At 41.5% G+C, this 26,561-nt stretch overlaps 1 protein-coding gene across 2 annotated transcripts in view; it reads right to left on the bottom strand.

The window, feature by feature from the left end:
- Nlg-5 (neuroligin 5) overlaps positions 1–26,561 on the bottom strand; it is a 196,116-nt gene that overhangs the window by 73,122 nt on the left and 96,433 nt on the right. For both annotated transcript variants that reach the window (XM_076788657.1, XM_076788658.1), the window contains one exon: positions 1,959–2,136. The gene's annotated coding sequence lies outside the window, so the exon portion shown is untranslated. The remainder of the gene's footprint in view (positions 1–1,958; positions 2,137–26,561) is intronic.

The raw sequence follows: 26,561 nt of genomic DNA on the forward strand, positions 1-26,561 counted from the left end.
GAACCCGGGACTCGAATGCCTGCAGACGAACTGCTTTCGACGTGACTGCCGTTTTCTAGAGACGCCTCATGCACAATAGATAATCGTGCGGGGTGTCGGTGGAGAAGTGCATGGGTGAATAAGTCAGCAAGAGGTGCAAACTGTAACAACTGCCTAACTGCATCGACGGCGAAACTTCGCTCGTAGTAAAACGCATAAATAATGGAAACTTTGTGCAGCAGATAATAGAACGGACTAAACGCGTTTCCGCGTTGCCGGTGACAATAGATAACCCTGTAACGGCGTAAGTAGTAGTATTACGTATAAGTCAGACAGCGCACTGCCGTGCCCTACTGTCCACTGCTTCAATTAAGTTTGCTCGTTATGAAAGACCGTAATTGCCACTGGAAGGAACAAACATGCTCGTGTACCATACGACTGCTGCGAGCAAATAGAAATTATATTAAGTACTCGTCGGCAAAAATGAAAGATGGGTTAAGTGTCTGTCGGGGAGATAATTGAAACCATCTACTTCCTATTATTATTGTTATACTTCTTACTATTTTCTCGTAATTTTCGAATCTCGCTGGAGTATACGTTTTGCACACATTTTTATGTGCATTGAATATTTCATTAAAATGGCTTGTGTAAACACCATTCGGAAAAAAACACCCCCATGCTCGCTCGTAATTAGCTGCGAGGAATCCATTGATCTTCCAAAATTAAAACTCCCATTTTTATACCAACAAGCGAAATAATGAGACGTCAAAGCTTTATGCGAAATAATTAAACCTGTACAATTTTCTTTCACAACATTTTTGTTCCATTTCGTAAAAGTATAGCTGCGTTTGGTTTAATAACATCCTCTCCTTTCTTTTACTAATTAATATTTACTCGTTCCTCCTCCTCTTCTTCTTTCGTTGGTTTCATCGATCTATTGCGTTGTTTGCTCAGTCGAACTCGATTTTCATTTATCGAAAATATTTTGGAAAATTTTGCCAGGGCGGTATATGCCAAGAGACGATTTTTCAGCTACAGAAAAATTAAAATAACGCACCGATGGCACCAAATGAAGGCCAAGTTATTTTCGAAAAAAGTTAAAAAATTACAGAAATCTCAGTCCACGCGAACAATTTCCAAAAATAAATGAAGCCCTACGAAATATTAACACTAAACCTACCACCGCCGTTCAAAATGACCGTTCCAGATTTTTTATTTTACAATTACTGAAATTGTACAGCTGCTTTCGTGGGAAATGATCGAATAAATACAGGGTGTCCCAGCTAACTTGACCACCTTGAATATCTCGCTTAGTGTTAGTAATAGAAAAAAAAACCGAAGGGGCAATATAATGATTCGGAAAAGACTTTTTTCAAGGTCATTCAAGGTCATCAATTTTTTTTTTAATGTAACTATATATTTTTCTTATCGCGACGCAATAGTAGGGGTGAAGACCTCTTGAATGACATATTATACACTGACCTTCGTGTGACCTTGGGTATGAAAAATCCAAAAAGCATTACAGGTATTATCAGTGATTAATTTACTACACTGATTGGTTAAATCGGTAGGTTCGGTGTTAAGTGCAAAGGGTTAAACAAAACTGGTAGCATTTTTTCTTGTCACCGAACGTATAAATGTCCAAAGTGCGTAGTCTCGAAGTCATTTCGAGTTACAAGGTAGCGAAAGAACGTCGTCCGGGGTGCCGTCTTAAGGAGCGGAAGGGGGATGTAATTTTCCATGATTATTCGCCGTTTCTGCTGAACACGGGGGTCAGTTGCAGGTGCGGGCGAGGGGGGTGGAATCCCCATGGAAGGCTGGGGAGCGGTAGAAATTTACTGCGCGACTCATTTCGGTCGCCGGAATAAATGGACACTTGTCCGGCGAACGGTGTAAGCCTGTGAGAAAAGACACGGCCCCTCGTGGTTTATCGCCGGGACAAACGGACCGATTAAAACGGGAATAAACGGTTCGCTTACCGGCGCCGCGTAAAACTTTCTAAGTGTCCATCCGACGCCGCCCAGACGTGTCAGACGCGAGAAATAATCCGCGGATTTCCCTTCAGCTTTCCTGTCGTGCCCGCGTCCGCTGGAAATTAACAGTCCTTTGAAGGCGCACGGGGATCCTTGCGTTGCGCTGCGCTGATCGTGCCCGTCACTGTAACAGAGCAAAAGAAAGTTCTTGTTTAAACATCGACGGACAAAGGCGAACAATTTCCAGAAAGAAACGCCCCCGAGGCTAGAACTTTCAACCTGTTACGAACCGCTAGGAAATTTACCGCAATTTCTCATAACGAAGTCCTGAATCTTTTTTTGGGAACAACGTTGTTTCGAAAGTCTCATTTTCGAAACAGCTCTCTGATTGGAGCAGAGCCGGTCTTCCGAAATAGTAAGTATAAAGACAATTTTCCAATTTATTTGATTTCGTAGTATTCCGTTGCCTATTCGAATATAATTATTGGCAATGTTCAGCACGAGTCGCAACCAATTTCCGATCGATTGTCATTGCTCCGACCTTCGCACGGAGATCTTTTGTTTCGCCCCGTCGCTCGCAGCGAAGACGCCGGGGTGATTTAATTAGCGAGGACGTCTTTGTCAGGCGCCAGGCGTGACCGCGCGAGCGAAGTTATGGCTTTTACCAGATGTGTACTTTATCAATATTGATGTTGGATCAGGCCACGATTCATTCGACGCTTTATATCGAATATTGGAGGAAGCGACAGGCTAAGCTTGGTTTACGACGACGGATAAGAGTGCGAAGTGGTATACGGATGTTGTTGACACGCCGAACGGTCGCGCCAACAACTAAAGTCCACCGATAAAACACCCCGCCGCGGGATAGTTTGGTTGATTTATCGATTAAAAAATATTTGCGATCAATAATTCTTCGGTTCAAATAAATTGCTCCGGAGGATTTCCGGTTAAGGGGGCAGTCGAAAGATCGATTTTTTAATTTTATTCTTTGAAGGTATAGAACGTTAAAAATACCTTCTCAAGCTTTATGTTTAAATTCGTTGAAACGGCGAAGTTATAATATTTGGCATTATGGTCGGTCACCGAAATGTCTACATTACCGGCGATTCTATTATAGGAGCTGCAGCCAATTGTTATTATATCGATTTAGCATCTAATCGCGTCCGAATAGGTGTTCTCGGCGCGTCGCGTCGCGCGCCGGATGAATCGACGGCAATCGATATAATTATACGCTTCTGTGCCATCCTCCAAGGAGGAACTAATTACCAATCGGTGTTTCAGCAACTTCCAGAAGGCAGTAGTTCGACGGTGGTTTGTCCACAAGTGGTTATTCTAGGCAGAGCACGATGAATGCCCAATTACAGAGATCCTTTCAAGAAAGGTTAGTGAACTCGGAAATGAAATTATGAAACTTTTCGTGCAAGTATAGTTTTAGCACGCTCGCTTCCTAAAAAGAGTGCAGAATTTTCTTTCCCGAAGAATAACAGACGGGAAAAAAAATCTTTAATTTGACACAAGTATCTCCAAATTTCTATATACAGCGTTTACTCGATATATGTCCACAAAACGGGTCTGCCCATGGACATATATCGGCTAGAAGATACTATTCTTTGATCCACGAAGCTCGAGTGGCCTTCTCAAGTAAATATCGTCGGAATTATATCTAATATTTGGTATCATTTCCATTAGAAAGTCCCATGAAAAATAATGAAAAATAAAGAAGTTTTGTTATTGGATTAGTAGTGGTCTCCTGATCTCACACGGATATACCCGACCCGTGTTACGTTACACGGGGTATATCTCTCGGTAGTGAGGATAGTTCTGGGACTTTTATCGGCTAGATCTTTGGGACATATATCGAGAAAACACGATATTTTATTTGTGTTTAAATAATTATATGAAATGTAAATTCGATAATATCGAACAGACATAATATCTCGCTATTTAATAACACAATACAATTGACAGGGAGGTTTCTGCAAATTCCTATTTTTATAGTTTCTGTGTATATAAAAACTAGACAGAGTCAGCGTGCAAGGGAATGCCCTAAACGCGCGCGAATTTAAATAGTTTCCTTGTCTTCGGCAAAGTAGATATCATCAAATTTATTACGGCACAAACGCGTAAAGCTTCGCGGTACACATACACACGTATAGTCACCACTCGTGCCGGTATTGATATCGGTAGCGGGAAAGATCGTTGACAACGAGAGTTCACCGTTCATTGTTTCGTCGACGTAATCGATCCTTGGTGATTTTATTTGATCGCCGATATCGTTATGCGCACTGCGCGTGTTTACCCACGTACCACGCGAATTCGAGAGCGTTGGCAATAAATGTTTTCAGCACTCTTACAGCGGCGCCCTTGCCGCGCCGGCGACAAGTCATCATCATTCTAACGACGAAATTGAATCGACAAGCCCTCCGCTATGAAACCGACGCAACAACGACCGCGGAAGTGGTCAGGAGGCACTTGGTCGATCGGGAAAATCGATCACGAGCGAGGTCTTCAGTCCGTGTCCGATAAAAACTTTCTCAACGACCCTTTCCGGCCCAGCATTCTACTTCACGTCTGCACCCTACTCCCCCTCCCCCACCCCCTTTGTTCTTCTACAATATCTTTTATACCACGACCTCGTTTCCTCGGAGAGCTCGTAGGCGATGGCGGGCGGAGAGAAGGAGCGCGACGAAAAGAGAGAGAGCGAGAGAGAGAGAGAGAGAGAGAGAGGGATGAAGAGAAAGATGGAGGGAGAGAAGCCGGAGAGAACAGCTGAAACATTAAATTCTAAATGAAAAGGCAGCGGCGAGCAGGACTTCGGAATTTCAGGTCGAGAAAAGAAGGGGTGGAGAGAAAAAAATGGAAGAAAAGGAAGTTGAGGAACGGAACAGGGGTTGGAGGGGGGGGGGGGAGGAAGGTGTAAAAGCGAAGCTGTAAAACGTGGGCAGAATCTCTCGGTTGATTCACGGGTACCTCGGCCATGTCGAGACAGAGTGAAGGACAGAGAGAGGGGGAGGGAGAGAAAAAGATATTCGAAACTACTCGACGAGATCTGGCGGTTTATTCGACGTTCAGCGTAAATGAAGTTCCGGAAGTGACGCGTACCCGGTCGAAAAAAACTTGTTAAAATACGGACACGACGCGCGACGCTCGGAACGTTGCTAGGTGACACGACACGGACGCGGGTCACGACAGGCTGACGCGGCCCAAAAAAAAAAGAAGAACCAGAGGACCTTGATGTTTTACTTTTCCTCTCGACCTGCTTCCGAAACGGCCCCATTGAAACTCGATCGTCGCGTTAAAGGCCCGGTCTAGACTCGCGATAAGGTAGAGCGACTACATTACCGACAAAAATAGGCGAAACATGGTTTCACGTGCAACTCTAGAAGGTTTAATCTAGCGCGCTGGTCACGAGCTGGCGAGATTATGCGGATATTTGGTAATACAAGCGTTAGAAGTAGGCCAAAAATTATATATGTCCCAAATGTCTAGTCGATAAAAGTCTCAGAACTGTCCCCAATGCTCGAGTGACCTCGGTCGCCGAGGAGTGTAAACGTAACACGGGTCGGGTATATCGGTGTGAGACCGGGAGACCACTACCAATCCAATAACAAAACTTCTTTATTTTTCGTTATTTTTTGTGGAACGTTTATTATACTAAACTATCAGTTCCTTCGGAACGCTTTCTGAGGAAGTATAAAATTTGAAAAACATTTTTAAATCTATAAAAGTTTCGCAAGAACAAATGTCTTCTTCAGAGCCAAGACTCTGTGGATTCGCGATAAGGTAGAGTGACCACGTTACCGACATAAATAGGCGAAAAATGGTTTCACGTGCAACTCAACTTTTCGTCCTTGTATGAGAACATGTTTCGCCGGGAAAGGGCTCGTCCGATAGAGGAAGGTTCAACCTAACGCGCTGACTGGTTACGAGCTGACGAGTTATGCGGATATTTGGTAACATAAGCGTTAGAAGTAGGCCAAAAATTTTGACGATGCGCGTGCCGTGGAATCCAAGCATTTTTATGCAGTTGGATGAGTTTTCTGGATGAAATTATTGTATTTTGTCTTGATTCTCTGCGAAATGAAGCGAAAAACTTGAAGCACGGCGTCAGAATTTATAATATCGATAATACAGAGCAAAAAATGTGACAAGTTTAGTCACAGACTTAGGACCCGCCGGATCAAGACCAAGACGGATCTAAAATGATTAACAAAATTACAGGACGTTCTACAGAGTCCCCTCGGTAGATGGAACTCGAAAAATGGAAATTCTAACCGATCGATTATCTGGGAACGATACCGTACAAAAATATGACGATCGAAGGATAGGAAGGAAGTCTTTCGATTTCCGTGAAAATTGGCATCGACGAAGCGGAGAATACTTTTTTTTTTCGAGAAACGCCGAAGATTCGACGGGACAGAATAGTTTCCCTTTGGTCTCGTGGCAATTTCGCGGAGGAAGTCGTTGAAGCTCGCACGGCACGGCCGCGGAAACCAATCGAAGAATTCAGAAACACATACAGACGAGTTGTTAGATTCAGTTGTTATCAATAGAAGTTCCCGCTCGGAGAAAAATAACGTTTTCCGTATGCATTGCGTGTAACTTGGACGCAGACATGCGCCGCATCGGATGTGTACACGTAGGATAGACACATACGTGCGTACATGCATACACAGCTATACGCGTTGCCACGAACTTTGGAATTCGAGGCAGAGAAGTTGGTCCCGCGGGATGATAGTCGACCTGCGGATGATGAATAACCAAGCAGAAATACGATCTTTGACGGTTCATTAGCCGGTTCAGTGCCGCCCCGAAATTTTGCGTCTCCGATAACGCTTCCTAAGTTAGTCGAAGTCTGAATTACCATACTTAATTGTTATTAGCGACAACATTCAGCCGAAGAGTAAATCGCGCATACATTATTAGCTTTTCACCGCGTTCGTTAGTCTATTTTATGCCGTTGATTAGAATACGATGAGATCGGTAGCGCAATACAGTGTTTACGCGATACATGTCCGATACACGGGTCTAGTCACAGACATGTATCGGGTAGGAGATATTATTCTTCGACCCACGAAGAAAAGGACAGCCTCGGTTCATGGACCCCCACGGGGTATACTCCGTGGCAGTGGGGATGGCTCTGGGACTTGTATCTGCTAGGCTTTTGGGACATATATAGAGTAAACACTGTATATGAAAAAAAAATAGTAAAATTCGGTAGAATTTAATACAAAAGCTATTACTACTGAAAATAAGATTTCCACTTGGTTTCATTTTGTGACAGTTTATTTACAAAAATTGCAGAAACAACCGCAGTCTAGTTATAACTATTTTAGCGACATACATTGTCGATCACTATAACAATCGTGTTCATACAAGGCTAACCTGGTTGTAATATACATATACCTAGTGACTGCGGATTTTTATGCAATTTTGAATTTCAGTCAGCAAATGTTAGGAAATCGGAAAGAAACAAATTTTCAGTAGTAGTGACCGTTGTAGGTCTGAAATAGATAAAAATCGTACTAAATTCTGTAAAATTCTATATTACAGCATTTGAAAATTTTCGGAAGCGATAAATGCATAAATATCTCGAGTCTACTAATGACCAACACTAAGCCATGTAGAGGGAATATTGTTAATAGAATGTTTAAAGTGATACTAAAGGGAATATTGTAATCTACAGTTTTGATTGCCTATAGAACACTGTTTCACGTGTACAGCGTAGCCAGATTTTGGTGAATGTGGGTGTGCTCGCCACGCATAACCGCGAGCGTAATTCATGCACACGCGCTTTCACATGGAGATGCAGTAACCGCATGATTTATCGTCTTACGTGACCGGACGGGACCCTCGGTCCACTTCTATCATCGGTTTCCCGCGACTACGTTTTCCACAGCGACGTCCCAGCCCGGGCAAAAAAAATGAGTTTAAACGGCTTGAAAAATTTCTTTCCCGCGCGCCATATGACACGGGCCATCCCTTGTCTCAAAATGTTTTCCGCGCATGAATAATATTCGCACGCGTGACAGACTCGGTGTCGTCGATTCTACTTTGCAACCGCGGTAACGGTGCACATTTATTTACAAAGTTTTCTCTTTTTCCGCACATTTTTCCTATACACATGTACAGTGTTCACTCCATATATGTCCCAAATACCTAGCCGATGAATGTCCCAGAACTGTCCCCACCGAACCGAGGCCTCTAGAGCTCTTCTACGATACATGTCCCTGGCTAGACCAGTGCTCTGGACATGTATCGAGTAAGCACCGTAATCCCGGCTCTATTTTAGTTATAACAAGATCGTGAAGCTATTGTAGTACCAGATAAAGCGTCTGGATCATTTTTACAGCTCACCCCTAATTTTCTCCCATGATTCTGTACCACCACAAATTTCACATCTTTACGTCTTTAAACTACAAGTTATTGTTACTAACAAGTTGTCCAGTTACTCTACCGCCCGAAACGCCTCACCCTTCAAATAACTACGGTTTTATTGATCTGTTCCATCCACGCACGTACACAAACAAATGTAATAATGCAAAAAATATTTTGAATAGTGATAAAGCAATTTTTAGTGGCGCCTTACGGTCACCGTTCTAAGGGTTAATGTACCAACTGTTGATAAAAATTATCTTCCGAGGTGATCACTTTTACGGCGAAAAAATTTTGCACAAATCTCCACCCGCCGATTCGGAAATGCAGAAAATCGCGTTTGTTTTTTATTGTTATAGTAGAGTAGTCCCGCGCCACACAGTGGTCTAAAACTCCACATTTTCAAGTGTCTTATAAAATCAAATTCGTTATATTTTTGACTAGTAGGGAAGCAAATGAAAACGTTTCAAGGATGAATCGAATTTGGCAATTCCATAAAAATGAATTAAATTCGGCCATGCTAAGCATACCTAGGTTTCAGAATGAATTCAAGCGCATGGGTGAAGAAACCGTATGCGCCTGTAAAAATAGAAATACGAAAAATATTTTTTTTTTTCTGTCTTACTTCGAGTACTAAGACTCGGAAACAATCGCGGAGACTGTTTAGTTTTAATTTCTTCGTGCAGTTTTACATGTAATGCCATTTTAACGTTTATTAAACGTATTAACGTTTATAAACGATACTTTAACGAGCAACGTTAATGAAATTTAAAAAACGATGTCTCTCTTGCGCCAACGTGCGCATGCTAAACACACGTTTGTAGATGCCTAAGTAAATAATAAATCCAAAATTCAACTGCGGCAACCTGCGGCTTCGCGTTTTACCTCCTGAAGTGTGAAAAACGTTGTGTCGTCATCATTCTGGGGTGTGCGTAAAGCTCTTCCTTACAAGAAAAAAAGGTGTACCTTTTTCGTGTAAACAATAAGCTTAATTAAAATGAAAACAAACGTTACCCCTATATCATGAATTTTCATTAAATCTTGTACATAAGCGTATTCTTCTTATTTCATTTTATTTCAAATCACATAAAATTATTATTATTTAAATTAAGTAGTCTTCTTTTGTGGAAAGGAACTATTTCTTATCAATTTTACTCTAAATTGAATTATATTTCATTATACATTCATCTTATATTCAATTTATGTGTAAAATTTATTATTTATTATTACTCTATTATTTATTTTTTAATTTATTTATTTATTTCTATCGTGCCCAAGACCAGTTAAAAACATTTTCTATCGAGAATTTTTTCGAAATAGAGCTTTCCTAGGGGTTTTGCCGTTTTCGGACGTCTCTCAGACGTTTCTCGAGGGTAAACGGCACCCACATTCGTCGTCGGTCGAGAAACTATCGTACTTGTCGGACGTGTGTTGATCGAATTCTACGGAGGATCGGTCGGGTAAATTCTTGCCGAAAGGAAAGTCCACGATAAATCGGAGCTCCTTCCGCGATAGTTAGCGAGTCCCGGGGGGAGTTCCGGTCGAAACAATTTCGCAACATCGGTCGCGGTCATTCGATAACCGGGAAAGCCGATTCATGGAGCAGCAACGCGAATCGCACGCCGCGCCGGGAACTTTATCGGCGACGGGATACTCTCTTGCGCAACTCGCGGCGCTAATAATCTTTGCGTCGCCGTGGGGAAACCGCAGAGGGAAGCTTATGCGCGGCAGCAAACTTTCCGGTGACGGCCGATATCAATTTGGTAAACGAGAGGGGAGTTTTGAGAACGAGGCGCCCCGGCCACCTTTTCGGATTCGAATAGCCTCGAATGCTTCCGGTTTCCACTCTTCTGTTGGCAAACACTGGGAAACCGGCGGCGCGCCGTCACCGTAGACAATTCGCTAACCCGCCGTATTCACTTTTATCTCGATTCCCGAGAATCGGCGCGGCCTCGAAATGCAAGTTTACGCTCGACTTGGGGCGTACTCTTTGCTCTACCCGATATTTTATCATATTTCGTAGTGTTCGGGCACACGCGGCTCACACGGCTCACACTTTTCCCCGACCGGGTCCCTGCGAATATCCGAGGAAAATCTGGTACACGATTGCAATTTGCGAGGCAAATGCCTGCTGAGCTGTGCGATAAACTTTTACGGTATACCGACCGTGCCCCACCGGACGGTTCTGTACTCCCTCTTTGATCGAGTGGGAACGAAGGGCCGCGTAAGAGGAGACGGAATGGTTCTGCAGGGTCTAATTTTAATGATTAAAAAGAAAAAACAAAACCTGGGGAAGTATCGGAAGATTGTTTTGAGAAAGCTTGCGGCACGATGAAGGACGAATGAAATATTAAGATGTTCTAATTGAAAGGAAATAGGGAGAAATAGATGTGAAAATGTATTAATGAAAATCAGAGGAAAATAGAAAAATGAAAGAGGATGAATGAAATATTAAGATATTATAATTGAAAGGAAATAGGGAGAAAGAGAAGTGAAAATGTACTAATGAAAATCAGAGGAAAATAGAAAAATGAAAGAAGGTGAATGAAATATTAAGATATTATAATTGAAAGGAAATAGAGAAAAATAGAAGTGAAAATATGTTAATGAAAGTCAGAGGAAAATAGGAGATTACTTTGAGAAAGCTTACGCCACAATGAAAGGTGATGAATGAAATATTAAAATATTCTAATTCAAAGAAAATAGAGAAAAATAGAAATAAAAATATTTTAATGGAAGTCAGAGGAAAATAGGAGATTATTTTGGGAAAGCTTACGCCACAATTAAAGAAGATAAATGCAATATTAAAATATTCTAATTGAAAGAAAATAGAGAAAAATAGAAATAAAACTATATTAATGAAAATCAGAGGAAACTAGGAGATTATTTTGAGGAAGCTTACTCCACACTGAAAGGAGATGAATGAAACATTAAAATATTCTAATTGAAAGAAAATAGAGAAAAATTTGAAGTAAAAATATACTAATAAAAATCAGAAGAAAATAGGAGATTACTTTGAGAAAGCTTACGCCACAATGAAAGAAGATGACTGAAATATTAAGCTATCCTAATTGAAAAAAAAGGGAAAAAAAATAGAAATAAAAATGTATTGTAAAATATATATACAAGTAAAAATTGCTGAAATAAAAATTGAAAAATATGTGTCACCTTGCCCCGGTGTCCCGGGTATCTTGTTATTTTCTCGCAGAATGTAGATCAAGATCGTTTCCCCCGGGGCAACCGAATGGAATCGTTTCTGGTCGGATGAGAATTTTAACGGTAGGTACTGTACTCGATTGGGCAAACAGAATGGTCTTCTAGACTCACGCGTAGAACACGGTCCATTACTGACCATGCAGGCGGTAGAAAGCGGTCATGTATGCACCCGGTCAGTAGTATAGAACTATCTTTCCAGCAGGCAAGTACGTACAACCGTAGCGCAGTGTTGCCGATACAATAGGGATTGCGTACATTCGAAGGAGCAGTAGAATAGGATTGCCTGCGGCTCGACACGGAAGTGAACTCGACGCTGCGTAATCTGAGAGAATTGTGGTAAAAAATTTTTCTGGGTTCAAATCAGCATTTTATTCTTATGAGAATACAGAAAAATACAGTATTATATATGTCCGAAATATCTCGGTCGCCTAGGAGTCTAAGGTCGCGTGGATCATAGAATAGCATCTCCTCGGCGATATATGTCACAAGTGCCTAGCCGATAAAAGTCCAAGAACAATCCCCACTACCGGGGGGTATCCCCTGTGAGAGACATCGGTCTCTCGAGTTTTACTCCTTTTCTATATTGGGATCAGAAAATAGTATCTCCTGGCCGATAATTGTCCCTGGCCAGACCCGTGATTTGGACAACGCTGCGTAATCTGAGAGAACTGTGTTAAAAAATTCTTTTGGTATCCAATCAGCATTTAATTGCTGAATAAAGAAAATACAGTATTTCCTCGATATATGTCCGAAATATCTAGTTGATAAATGTCCAAGAACTATCCCCACTACCGCCAGGGTATACGTTGTGAGGGGCACCGGTGTCTCGAGCTTAGCTCCTCTTCTACATTCGGAACAAAGAATAGTACCTCCTGGCCGATAATTGTCCCTGGCAAGACCCGTGATTTGGACAACGCTGCGTAATCTGAGAGAATTGTATTAAAAAATTCTTGCGGGATCCAATCACCATTGCTGAAACGTATTTAACCAGCAAAGTACAGTACTGTCTCGATATATGTCCGAAATATCTAGCTGATAAAAGTCGAAGAACTATTCCCACTACCGGGGGGTATCCCCTGTGAGAGACATCGGTCTCTCGAGCTTCCCTCCTTTTCTATATTGGGATCAGAAAATAGTATCTCCTGGCCGATAATTGTCCCTAGCCAGACCCGTGATTTGGACAACGCTGCGTAATCTGAGAGAATTGTGTTAAAAAATTCTTGCGGGATCCAATCACCATTGCTGAAACGCATCTAACCAGCAAAGTACAGTACTGTCTCGATATATGTCCGAAATATCCAGCTGATAAAAGTCCAAGAACTATCCCCACTACCGCCGGGGTATACCTTGTGAGGGGCATCGGTCTCTCGAGCTTAGCTCCTCTTCTACATTCGGATCAAAGAATAGTATCTCCTGGCCGATAATTGTCCCTGGCAAGACCCGTGATTTGGACAAAGCTGCGTAATCTGAGAGAACTGTATTAAAAAATTCTTGTGGGATCCAATCAGCATTTAATTGCTGAATAAAGAAAAATACAGTATTTCCTCGATATATGTCCGAAATATCTAGCCGATAAATGTCCAAGAACTATCCCCACTACCGCGGGGAATCCCCTGTGAGGGGCACAGGTCTCTCGAGCTTAGCTCCTCTTCTACATTCGGATCAAAGAATAGTACCTCCTGGCCGATAATTGTCCCTGGCCAGACCCGTATTTTGGACAATTATCGATTGTGCGCTGTGTCAACGGGAACCGGCAGAATTATTCTAGAAAATGCTCGTCGACAGATCAAACGCCACCTAATTGGTGAAAAATGTTTCACACGGTCGCGGACGAACGAATTGATTCGTTTCAACCGTTCACCGCGAAACCGCGAGAGCCGTTCGTCGAACAGTTATGAGATCTTTGTCCAGAGTTACGCAATCCGGCGCGTCCCGGTGATAGATTTATTTCGCGCTGGCCATCATCGAGCCGAAACGATTGCGTAATTAGTCGAGGGAGAGAGAGAGAGAGAGAGAGAGAGAGAGAGAGAGAGGGAGAGCTTATTCGAAAACAGTCGGACGGAAATGCGGCGAAACACGTTAAAACGCGAACGCACGCCGGTCGGCCGAACTAATTAAAGGGATCGTGAAAAATATAAGTATGCATCGATAAATCGTCGTCAGTGTCCTACGGTCATGACTAATGGGGATTAAAATATCTGATTCCGAGTAAATTGCCGCTGACACATTGCCCCCGTCGGACCTCCCGATAAACGTCAATTAAAATACAACGGCCGTTGTAGAATGAGCACGCCAAGTGCGTCGCAGTGGTCGCTCGAGAATTCAATAAACGTCGAATATCACCGAAAGCGTTTTTTTTTTTTAATTTCCGTGTAACGGTTCGAGTTACAGTGAATTCTCGATATATGTCATCAACACGGGTCCTGTATCGTACAGGAAACATATCCGAGCTGTGTTATGTTCACCGAGGCCTCTCGATCTTCTTGGCCCCTCGTGGGGTACTCCGCGGTAGTGGGGATAATTCCGCGACATTTATCATATAGGTCTTGGCGACATATATAGAAAAATCACTGTATTTGAACGAAGCGCGGGCGCCATTGTTTCCGCTATAGTTTGCGAACGTCGTTCGAGCAGTAAAATTTGATTGTTAATCATCGTAAGTATTACTGTCTTTATAACGGGATTCGATTGTGTTCAAAAAGTGCCGAGGGATATTTGCAAAATGCCCCACGCAATTTTGCAGGGAAATTCGTGTGAATTTACGATGCCGCTCCCATATGATTTGCCAGTACATTTAAGTGCAGTTTAATTTAATTACGCCGATGTAGGACAGCAATGTGTTGAAACAGTGAAAATAAATTATTCGGTTGGCTCGATACTCGAACGCGCGAAGGAATTTTGCATACTATTTCATTTATTTGACAGTGTGAACCGGATACATTGTCCCTGCAAATTGCGCGCTCGGACCGCAGCGTTATAATTTCGACATTCTCAAAATACGCGTGCACTCAACAAAAAAGAAAAAAATTACACAAGAGCGTGCACTCGATATCTAAATATTACTACCTAAGTATTCGAGCGAAAGTGATAATAGGCGCGAACGTGTTAATTCGAAACACATATACGTGTCGGTGGTGCGACCGCGAATATCGAACGACAATTATATTGCACATGCCGTTGAACTGTTAAGTTTAAAGTACAATGTATGCTTATAGACTGTGGATACAATCTATTGTATGATATGTCTTAATACCCCTGAATCAGGCGCTCCAATTAATTTCACATTCGCCGGCGCTGTATAAATATCGTCGCAAGCGAGCGTAACGAGATTTACGGCCCCGCGAAATTCGGGATACGAATTGCGGTGTTTGGGGACGCAACACTGCCAATGAGGTTTGTTTTGTGCACGGGAATCATATTGTGATTGTTCGGAACCGTTCGCAACTGGCTCGGAAAGTTTCGAATCAGATCATCTCGCTTGGAAGAGCTAGAACGCAGGAGACGACCACGCCAGTGAACAAAATTACAGCATTTTGATTTCAACAAAAATAATAGAATTTTACTTGTAATAATTAGAAGACACCGTTATTGCTCTTTACGCAATTCTGGAAAAAGTTTACGCACGTAAGTACAGCCCCTACTCGACAAATGTCATAAATATCTAGCCTATAATTGTCGTAGAACTATCCCCACTATCGCGGGGGTATACCCAGTGAGGGGGTAAAGCTTTTCTCCTTCTCTATCCGATTATTGTCCTCGACCAGACCCGTGTTGTGGACAATTATCGAGTAGACACTGTATTGCTATTTTTCTTTTTTATAAAATGTTCTAAATGCCTTTTTGAGAGTTCTATAATTGTCCTGGAACTACCCCCACTACTGCGGGGTATACCCCGTGAGGGGGTAAAGCTTTTCTCCTTCTCTATCCGATTATTGTCCTCGACCAGACCCGTGTTGTGGACAATTATCGAGTAGACACTGTATTGCTATTTTTCTTTTTTATAAAATGTTCTAAATGCCTTTTTGAGAGTTCTATAATTGTCCTGGAACTACCCCCACTACTGCGGGGTATACCCCGTGAGGAGTAAAGCTTTTCTCCTTTTCAATCCGATTGTTGTCCTCGGCCAGACCCGTGCTTTTGACAATTATCGAGTAGACACTGTATTGCTATTTTTCTTTTGTATAAAATGTACTAAATGTCTTTTTGAGAGTTATTGTCAAATAATTTTATGTATTTATATACGACGACTCTGGTCTATCTAAAAAATTTTATACGGCAAACATTTGTAACAGAATAATTGTTATTCTACATAATCGATGGTCGGCCAGGTACGTTCGCGATAATTGCATGTTTATGAATCCCATTGTCGGTAACTTTAAATCAAGTCGCCATCTTAAGGTTGATCGCGAAGTTTCCTCGGGGAAATAACCTGTCCGTAAACTAAACGAATCATTAATAATTCATTCAACCATTGACGGCCTTTTAGCCGTTCGTTCGTGCGGAGGAGCCGGCTCTTCCGAACAATTTTCAAAGGTAAATTATTTAAGACACTGACAAACTGTATAATAATTAAAATTTCCTCGCGAAAGCTGTGGACGAGGAACGGCGCGACGCGGCGGGACGCGGCGGGACGCGACGCGACGCGACGGATGAGAAAAAAAAAAAAAGAAAGAAAGAAAATAAAAAGGAAGACAAGCTGTCGAGTCGCGAGCGCGGCAGGCGTCAACGGCATAAGCGAAAAAATAAGTCAACGTCAAAGGGGATGGCGCTACGACGAAGAACACCGTTTAGGCATTATTCATCCTTCATTGCGTGCAAACAAGCGTGCGCGGCACTCTGCGCAACAGAATGTACATACATGTACGCTAGACGTATGTATACGTACGTACAGGCGAGTACATGGACCGGCTCGCATAAAACAGCACGATCGTTTTTCAAGCTTAAGGAAAATATTGTTCTTTGAAATTGTCCCTTTTTCTCGAGATCATTTTGTAACCAGACTTTCAGACCTTTATGCACAGACAGAATTTTTCTACGTACATACGGTATGACGTAGAAACAAAAGCATTCCTTCTGTTAACACTCCCCGGAAGCTAAAAGTGACGGAACAAATTTTATTCAATTTTTATTAAATTTTATTAAATTGTTACTACGTTTTATTAAATTTTGTTAAATTTTTATTAGGCTAATTTTAGCCTTTTTGGGATCGTCCATGGTTATAACTGGAAATGAAAATGTTTCTGTTTGTCCTTCCAGGTTTTGTAATTGACTTACTCGTTTCTGCCATAAGTGGCACACACCCGACCAATAAGAATGGTATTAAATCCGAGTGTTTTGCCAAGGCCACCCAGTATATCATACCGAAATTGTTTTCCGCTGTCTGCACGCGACTTGCCCTTTTATTTCTCCCTTGTCATTCTCCCTTCGGACGTGCCGGGTGTCACGTCAAACGTCACACGTCACGCGTCACACGTCACACGACAACGTCCATTATGCCTCGCGCGCGCGAATATGGGTTCCGTGTGTTTCGCATGCAAAAAGGGGAAGTGCTTTTCGGGATTCGCATAAAACTTCGAGTTCATTTAGGTATCCGGATGATTAATTGGCCGTGTGCACTACGCTATCCTCGAGGAAGAATATCTCGTGTATACGATACCGTGTAGATACTGTACACATGTACACGATGTATGTATATACGTATATCCCGAAAGTGTTCGTATATAGGAGATTCATTGTTCCGATGTGGAAGAGTTCCAACGAACCTGATAACCAGGTTAATCAGTCGATGAAATATCTTGTTCATACAAGTTACCTGACAAAACGGACGGTTAATATTAAATCATTAAACGCCCATCACGCGGAATTACCGCTGCCAAGAACAATGTATAATTACTATTTCATTGCTCGACCAATCTGTTCCGAAAATTCGAATCCACATCGAATGACATATATAACGATTTTTAATGGACGACGCTGCTGTGCGTGATTGTGAAGTGTAAAGGACACTTCCCGTGATTTGACTAATAAAAAATAGTGTTATCGATGTTTCTGTGAAAGTGGTACAGTGATTTCTCTATATTTGTCGCAAATACCTGAATGATAAACGTCGCGGAACTATCCCCACTACCGCGGGGTATACCCCGTGAGGTGCCCAAAATCTTGCTGCCCTTTTCTTTTGAAGTGGACAATACAAAAATTTGTTGGATGCATTCTGCTTTGTATGTTGCTTTTAAAAGGTCAAATCTTTTCAACAATTGCGAAAAGGAATAATTTCAAGGTATACTTTCAAAGTAATAATATGCGATGATCCCATATTGAACAATTTTTCAATTACAGTGATTTCTCTATATATGTCGCCAAGGCCTGCACGATAAACGTCGCGGAGCTATCCCCACTACCGCGGGGCACACCCCCTGAGGGACCGCGAAGCTCGAGAGGCCTGGGCAAACATAACACGGGTATGTCTCCTGCACGATACACGCCGCTGGCAAGACCCGTATTGTTGACATATATCGAGAATTCACTAGTGTCAATTACCCTAGTGTCAAGAACATACCTGAACACCTTTCGCCCCATGAATTCGAGGACTATTGAAGCAGAGAAATTGCGCAGTCGAAGAAGTATGATAGAAATTCCGTGGACCGACCACCACAGTTACCGAATTTGGACAGGGACAATTGGAATTGTTCATCTGGCCAACAAGTTACCCAGACTTCTTTCCAGTCGACTTGGGTTAGGTCTATCGATTTCCGAAATTTAATTGTGATTAATTTGTCCGGGGCATTTCGTGACGCCCGTGCCCGGTTCGTTCGGGCGTGCATAGACCGAATGAGACATTCTATTCGAAGAAATTTCTTGCCTCTCAATTCCGTTAAATTGCTCCCGTTACCTTTATTAAGCACCACTCGCGTTGCATCCTCAAAGACCCTCTCGACACACACACACACACATACACGCAATGCCCTGGCACGTATTTGCGCGCGTTTCTATTGCCAGAGTACTGTTCAATAACATCTGCTAGTATGGTTCACTTTCGACTTCTGAGCAGTGAAGTGTACTTGGTAAAACCATCCGAGCGTTCTCGTCAAATCTCACGAATAATTTGATAATTAGAGCTCTCGTTATACAGGGTGAGTTACCCAAATCTGCCACCCATAAATTATTCGTGAGCTGTTTGAAATTCGGCAGAAAAGAAAATTATTTAAACTAACAGGTAGGGATGTGACTGATTGGGTGGTACGAACCGCAAGGGGGTGAATCTACATAAAAAATTAAGTCGAAAAAAAAGGTATAATGTTTTCGAGAGAAATGAGTTCGAAGATCCCGTTTGGTTCGCGTGCTTTAGTTTTTTTTTTTTGCGGTAAGTACAATTGGTCGATCATCAGCCGATTCCTACTGAGTTGTACAGGTTGTCCCAAAAATGTTGTACTTCTTTGAAAGGGGTGATTCCTTAGGTGATTTGAAGTAACTTTTTCCTTTTCGAAAATGTTCTCCGCGGCTTTGTTTAGGAGTTATTAGCGAAAAACACGGACCAATGATAGCGCGGCTACAGCGAACGGACCCCGGCTCAGCCAATGCCAACGCCACGCTCAGCGGGGCCTGTCGCCGAGTCGGGCCCCGTCCACCGTATCCGCGCTCTGATTGGTCCGCGTTTTTCGTTAATAACTCCTTAACAGAGCCGCGCAGAAAATTTTCGTAAAGGAAAAAGTTACTTCAAATGGTGTCAGGAATCGATCCTTCTAAGGAAAAATACTACATTTTTGGGACACCTGGTATAGCACGCTGAATTTTCAAGCTCGATTTTCTCCAAAAAGGAAAAACATCGTCCTACGAAGACGAAACGATAAAATAATGAGATTCGCAATTTTCATTCTCCGGAAGATTTAAGACGGAGGTTCGCCGATCCGAGGAGTTTGAAATCTAAAAATTCAAGGACTCTCCGTTGCGAGGATTCAAAGTTCTAAGGAGCCCGGAGTTGGCCAGCTTCAAAGTTCCGGCAGCTCCCTAAACTCCGTCCTGCTAGAGTCGTGAAGCCTAAACTTCTGATACTAAAGCTTCAAAAGCTCCGAAGCTCCAAGTTTCTTCTAACAACCGAACCCGTTAGTGGATTACCGTTGTTTGGTAGAAGCCTTGTAGCCGAGTCGAGCCAATAAACGGGAGCGTTGTTAGCAAACCGCTCTCTCTCTCTCTCTCTCTCTCTCTCTCTCTCTCTCTCTCTCTCTCTCTCTCTCTCTCTCTCTCTCTCGCGCGCTCTCCCCCCCTCTCTCCGCTGTCATTTAAAGTCTACGCTCCGCGCATAGTTTTATTTTACGCGGAGGCTCCCGAATGATATTCGCGAAACTTGTTACACCCGCCGCATCGTCATGCATAACAGCGCGCGGATTACGCAGACGAGATTTTAATTGTGCTCTCGACGCAATCGGCCCGCGGATCTAATTACGACAATTAGCCTGTGTCGGTATTGCCGTGAGAACCACGTTCGCTGACAAAAATACCGTGTTATTTAAATTATACTCGGTCATTGGCCCTCGGCGAGCGATCGATACGCGATTGCCCCCCTCGACCGCTCGACTATCGGCCGTTTACTCGTGCATTTTATTGCAATGATGGCAAAAACGACGGACATGGCAGACCGCTAATCAGTGCGGGGACCTGTACCGCTAGAAACTTTATTCCTCGGCAATTTCACAGATTTCCGGCCATCTGACTAGCTCGATTTTTAGAAGTAACCTTGCCAAAGAACTACTGCCTACCGAATTTGAGACTGCGGTCTCGGAAAAAAATCGAGGCTCTTCGTTTCAACCAGAAAAAGAAATTAATTTGTTTATTCGCCATGATTTATTGAAAAAGTGATCCACTGAAATCCAATTGTATTCTAAACGTATCTATATACAGTGGTTACTCGATATATGTAAAAAAAACGGGTCTAGCCAGGGACATGTATCGGATAGGAGATATTATTCTTCGATACACTCCCGAACGTAGAAAAGGACAATAAAAATAGAGAAGGACAGGTTCATGGTAACCGACAAATTACATAAACATACCCTGTTACGCGATATATGTCACCAACACGGGTTTCGCCAGCGACATATATCGCCCAGGAGATATTATTCCTTATGTTTACACTTCTCGCCGTCCGATGCCGCGTGGGGATGGTTTTGGGACTTCTATCGACTACGCATTTGTGACATATACAGGGTGTTCATTCGAAAACTTTCCAGCCGAATATCTCGAAAAGTATGAAAGATATTAAACAAGTGTAAAACACGTGTCCGAGGATTTCGAGGGGGAAAGAGGGGGCCATTTTTTTATTTGGGTGGCGTTTTTCAAGGACATTTGAAGGTCAACTTTGTGTTTTCAAAGGGAAACCTATATTTTTTATTATAGGATCTTATTGTACGCAAAAAGACCTGCAATGTTCGATACTTTTTCTTATCCGCGCACTAGTTTCGGAGATATACAGATAAAAAACAAAGTCGACCTCCAAATGACCTTGAAAATGCCACTCAAATAAAATAAAAGTCCCAGAACCATCCCCACTGCCGCGGGGGTACCTGTGCTTTTCTAGGTTCGGCGTGGATCAAAGAATAGTATCTCCTATCCGATATATGTCTCTGGAGTGTGTACGATTGTTGGACAAACGGGTTTCTGGGTAGACAAGCGCAACGGATACTTTGCGATCAGAGTGATTAATAATAAGGTGTGTACCGGGGAAGAGCGGAACTTTTCCGCGGTTGTTTTTCATGTTCAGCCGCGGAGAATATACCGACTAGCCGAAATCGTATTTCGATGGAAGTGCTATTGTGGCCTGCATTCGCCGTTTCTTCCGCGGTCGGTGTTCCTCGGTCGGGTCCGGTAATTGATGCGCATATTTTCAAGGGTTCCGGGTTGCCCCGGGGGCGAAAAGCTCGGGCACGGAAAAACTGGTTAGATCCCGTAACAATGTTTCGTCGAGTGGCGGCGATGATGTTGGCGCGCCGGATTTGACGGTGGTTTCGCCCCGGCTCATTGATTAAATTCTGCTACCGGCGACCTAAATAAAACACCGGCGCGGCTCCATCTTGGTCGGCTGATTGCAGGAAATGCAGATTAAGCGCGCGACCGATGCGATGGCGTGCGGGCTTGCCGTTCGAAATTGAACGACCGATTCCTCCGCCGAGACCGTTGCCGTTTTAGACCCGACAAACCGTCCCGTCGTCGCCGACTCGACTCCGAAAAACCGGCACGATTATTCGATAAACACTTTATCCGGAGGAAGACGTATCGGTATTGATTCGTCCGCGGCAGATTAGGCGAGCTTTTCCCAAGCTTGCTGCTCTCCTCTGGCTGTCGCGACATATAAGTTCACCGTTCGACAGAACTTTTTTTTTCCACCGAGCGAAACGCTCAACTCCGCGCGCGAGCGCGAGCAATAAAAATGTTGTATCGCCGCGTCGTGCAGGTTTGCGTACGCGAAAAAAAGACAGTTTGTCAAATGATAACGACGCCGAGCGAAACGGAACGAAAAATGCACAGAAATATGGGACAATTTTTTAATCCGATACCGAGCACTCCGACGGCTATCCCTGTTTTAACGGGTTCGCTACGGTGTAACAGTTTGTTCATGTGGCCACGATTATTAGCAGAAACTATAGTTTGCTTTTGGGACAACTCTCGACAAATGGGGACGCAGCTTTCATCGTTTTGCTGGATTTTTGTACTCGTTATATTGATTTTTATATATGCTATATTTTTGTATACTATGCTATATTATATTCTATACTATACTATACTATACTATACTATACTATACTATACTATACTATACTATACTATACTATACTATACTATACTATACTATACTATACTATACTATACTATACTATACTATACTATACTATACTATACTATACTATACTATACTATACTATACTATACTATACTATACTATACTATACTATACTATACTATACTATACTATACTATACTATACTATACTATACTATACTATACGATACTATACCGTACTATACCATACTATATTATATTCTATACTATACTATACTATATTATATTCTATACTATGCTATACTAACATATACTGTACTATACTATACTATACTATACTATATTATATTCTATACTATGCTATACTAACATATACTATACTATGCTTTACTAACATATACTAAACTATACTATACTTTACTATACTATACTTTGCTGTACTGCACTGTACTGTACCTAACTATACTATGCTGTATTATATTATATACTATACTATACTATACTATGCTGTATTATATTATATACTATACTATACTATACTATACTATACTATACTTACTATACTATACTATACTATACTGTACTGTACTGTACTGTACTGTACTATACTATACTGTATTATATTCTATACTATACTATGCTATACTATATTCTGCTATACTATAGTATACTATACTATACCATACTATACTATACTGTACTATATTATACTATACTATACTATACTATACTATACTATATACCGTACTATACTGTACTATACTATACTGTACTATACTATACTATATACTATACCATATTTATAGTATGCTATATACTATACTATACACTATACTATATTTAGATGTGAATATAAATTAGTCAGACATTTATATTCATTATTTTCCGATAATACAATTATTTTCCTATTGTGCATTATTTTCTTCATTATTTGCTGCGCTCTCCCCGCGAAAGATTTATGTAACAAATAACGATGTAAATTGAGTAATTGCTTTGGCAATCAAAACGCGATCGTGCGCAGCGATAATTACTTGTCGAATTGTAACCGGGGAAACGCAGGGACTATGCGTGTAATATAATGTAATATAGTGTAACATAGTATAGTGTAATATAAAATACGGTAATTGTTTCGGACGTAACGGTTTTCCGAATTGTACTGTGACGATTGCGGGAACATTGAAACGGTTAGCCCTTATCAAAGACGGATCGAGGCAGCTCCGAAATGAACCACGACCCTGAAAATCGGCGAGCTTTTCGGGGTCGCTTCCGGTCGTATTACCGCAACTGAGCGTAACCCCCTCGGGATTACACGAACTGCCGGCGGTGGCAGATTGCTTGGCAAATAGGATTGTGCAGCCAAACAACTGCTAGCAGTTACGAGAGATTGGTATCGTGGAACGATGCCGACGGAGTCTATGTCAGTGGCGGTGGGGGAGAGGGAGGTGAGTCGAAATCGACTCAAGTTTTTCCATATTTGCATTCACCTCGAACTCGCGGCGAAACATATCCGACGGAAGTGGCACCGAGTGCCGGAAGTGCGAATAACTTACGCCGGTGAATATTCTTCGCGGCATTGTTTCCCTTTTTCCGGTTAACCTTGCGCGAAACGACGCGAAGCGGAACGCGGTTTCCTGTTCGGCGAAAATTTGAAACAACGTCCACGCCCATTGTCGGAATGTCTGCGTCTCTGCGTGAAAAATTAATTCCTTAATCGGGCTTGGCAATTAAATGGGAGCCCGCTGTACGCAGAATTAACGTACTGTTGGGAATTTATTATATTTCGACCCTCGTCCCTCCCATATGTGTCAGATTGGCAGAGTGGTAAAATATCAAAACGGAAGGAAACGATAAATATAATGATTCCCTTCGCTAATTATTTTATTGGGAACACAGTGATTTCTCTATATATGTCGCCAGGATCTCGATGATAAATGTCGCGCGTCCGACTGACTTTTCGTTGAGAGTTCTGATTGGAAAACTGCAAGATTCGGTTGCCCGACCGTGTAATCGTCACCGTAAATTATATAAAACGAGAATGCGAAGGGAATTATATTTTTAGGATTTTGGTATTGACAGAGAAAATTGTATGAATTATATGTCGAACCAATTGCCTTCGAGATAACACCCGGTGACGTAATAATGTAAGCGAATTATATTTTAAGGATTTTGTTATTGACAGAGAAAATTGTATGAATTATGTGTCGAACAGTTTTACGATATCCAACCAGTTTCCTTCGAGATAACAGCCGGTGACGTAATAATCGGCCATCTATAAAGAACAGTGACATCCCATTCTTTCTGGCTGACACCCTCGATTCTTCGTCCGCGGGAACAAGAAATTGCAACTGTCTCGGGACGAAGTGCTCGTTAAAAGCCCGCTCGCGCGGGCCTGATATATTTTTGCAAATTATGATACATTCCACGGAATATCATGAACACGCCGCTAAAAGCACGATGCATTTCCTCATTTTCGCACGATTTTTCTCTGTTATAATTTTTCCTAGACTGCGCGGCATGGAGAGACACAAATAGGACATATAGAGAAATGGAAAACGAAGCGACACGAAAATGAAACCTCAACAGAACGGAAATATCAATAATGAAATATTAACAGTGCCGACATGTCATTTTGAACAAGTAAAAATGATTAATCAGCAAAATAAATTTTTATCTATAGATTGCAATAGGTCCTATAGATCGAAAATAAGATAAGAAAATATAGATCGAAAAATAAAATTGTTATTGGATTAGTATTCCATGAAGGATAAGTGTCTCCTGGACGATAATCGACATCAAGACCCGTGTCGCTGACATACATCGAGAATTCACTGTATGCCTACTTCCTACAGCTTACTTATTGTTAGCTAGATCTACGAAGAGGAATATTTCAAATTTTTATTGTAGACACAGATAAATATCAACAATGAAATATTAACAGTGCCGATATACCATTTGGAACATACAAAAATGATTAATCGGCAAAATAAATTTTTATCTATAGATTGCAATAGGTCCTATAGATCGAAAATAAGATAAGAGAATATAGATTGGAAAATAAACTTGTTATTGGATTAGTAGTCCATGAAGGATAAGTGTCTCCTGGACGATAAACGACATCAAGACCCGTGTCGCTGACATATATCGAGAATTCACTGTATACCTACTTCCTACAGCTTACTTATTGTTAGCTAGATCTACGAAGAGGAATATTTCAAATTTTTATTGTAGACACAGATAAATATCAACAATGAAATATTAACAGTGCCGATATACCATTTGGAACATACAAAAATGATTAATCGGCAAAATAAATTTTTATCTATAGATTGCAATAGGTCCTATAGATCGAAAATAAGATAAGAAAATATAGATTGAAAAATAAACTTGTTATTGGATTAGTATTCCATGAAGGATAAGTGTCTCCTGGACGATAAACGACATCAAGACCCGTGTCGCTGACATACATCGAGAATTCACTGTATACCTACTTCCTACAGCTTACTTATTGTTAGCTAGATCTACGAAGAGGAATATTTCAAATTTTTATTGTAGACACAGATAAATATCAACAATGAAATATTAACAGTGCCGATATACCATTTGGAACATACAAAAATGATTAATCGGCAAAATAAATTTTTATCTATAGATTGCAATAGGTCCTATAGATCGAAAATAAGATAAGAAAATATAGATTGAAAAATAAACTTGTTATTGGATTAGTATTCCATGAAGGATAAGTGTCTCCTGGACGATAAACGACATCAAGACCCGTGTCGCTGACATATATCGAGAATTCACTGTATACCTACTTCCTACAGCTTACTTATTGTTAGCTAGATCTACGAAGAGGAATATTTCAAATTTTTATTGTAGACACAGATAAATATCAACAATGAAATATTAACAGTGCCGATATACCATTTGGAACATACAAAAATGATTAATCAGCAAAATAAATTTTTATCTATAGATTGCAATAGGTCCTATAGATCGAAAATAAGATAAGAGAATATAGATTGAAAAATAAACTTGTTATTGGATTAGTATTCCATGAAGGATAAGTGTCTCCTGGACGATAAACGACATCAAGACCCGTGTCGCTGACATATATCGAGAATTCACTGTATACCTACTTCCTACAGCTTACTTATTGTTAGTTAGATCTACGAAGAGGAATATTTCAAATTTTTATTGTAGACACAGATAAATATCAACAATGAAATATTAACAGTGCCGATATACCAT

This window comes from Halictus rubicundus, chromosome 5 (assembly GCF_050948215.1).
Source record: "Halictus rubicundus isolate RS-2024b chromosome 5, iyHalRubi1_principal, whole genome shotgun sequence".
NCBI classification, from domain to species: domain Eukaryota; kingdom Metazoa; phylum Arthropoda; class Insecta; order Hymenoptera; family Halictidae; genus Halictus; species Halictus rubicundus.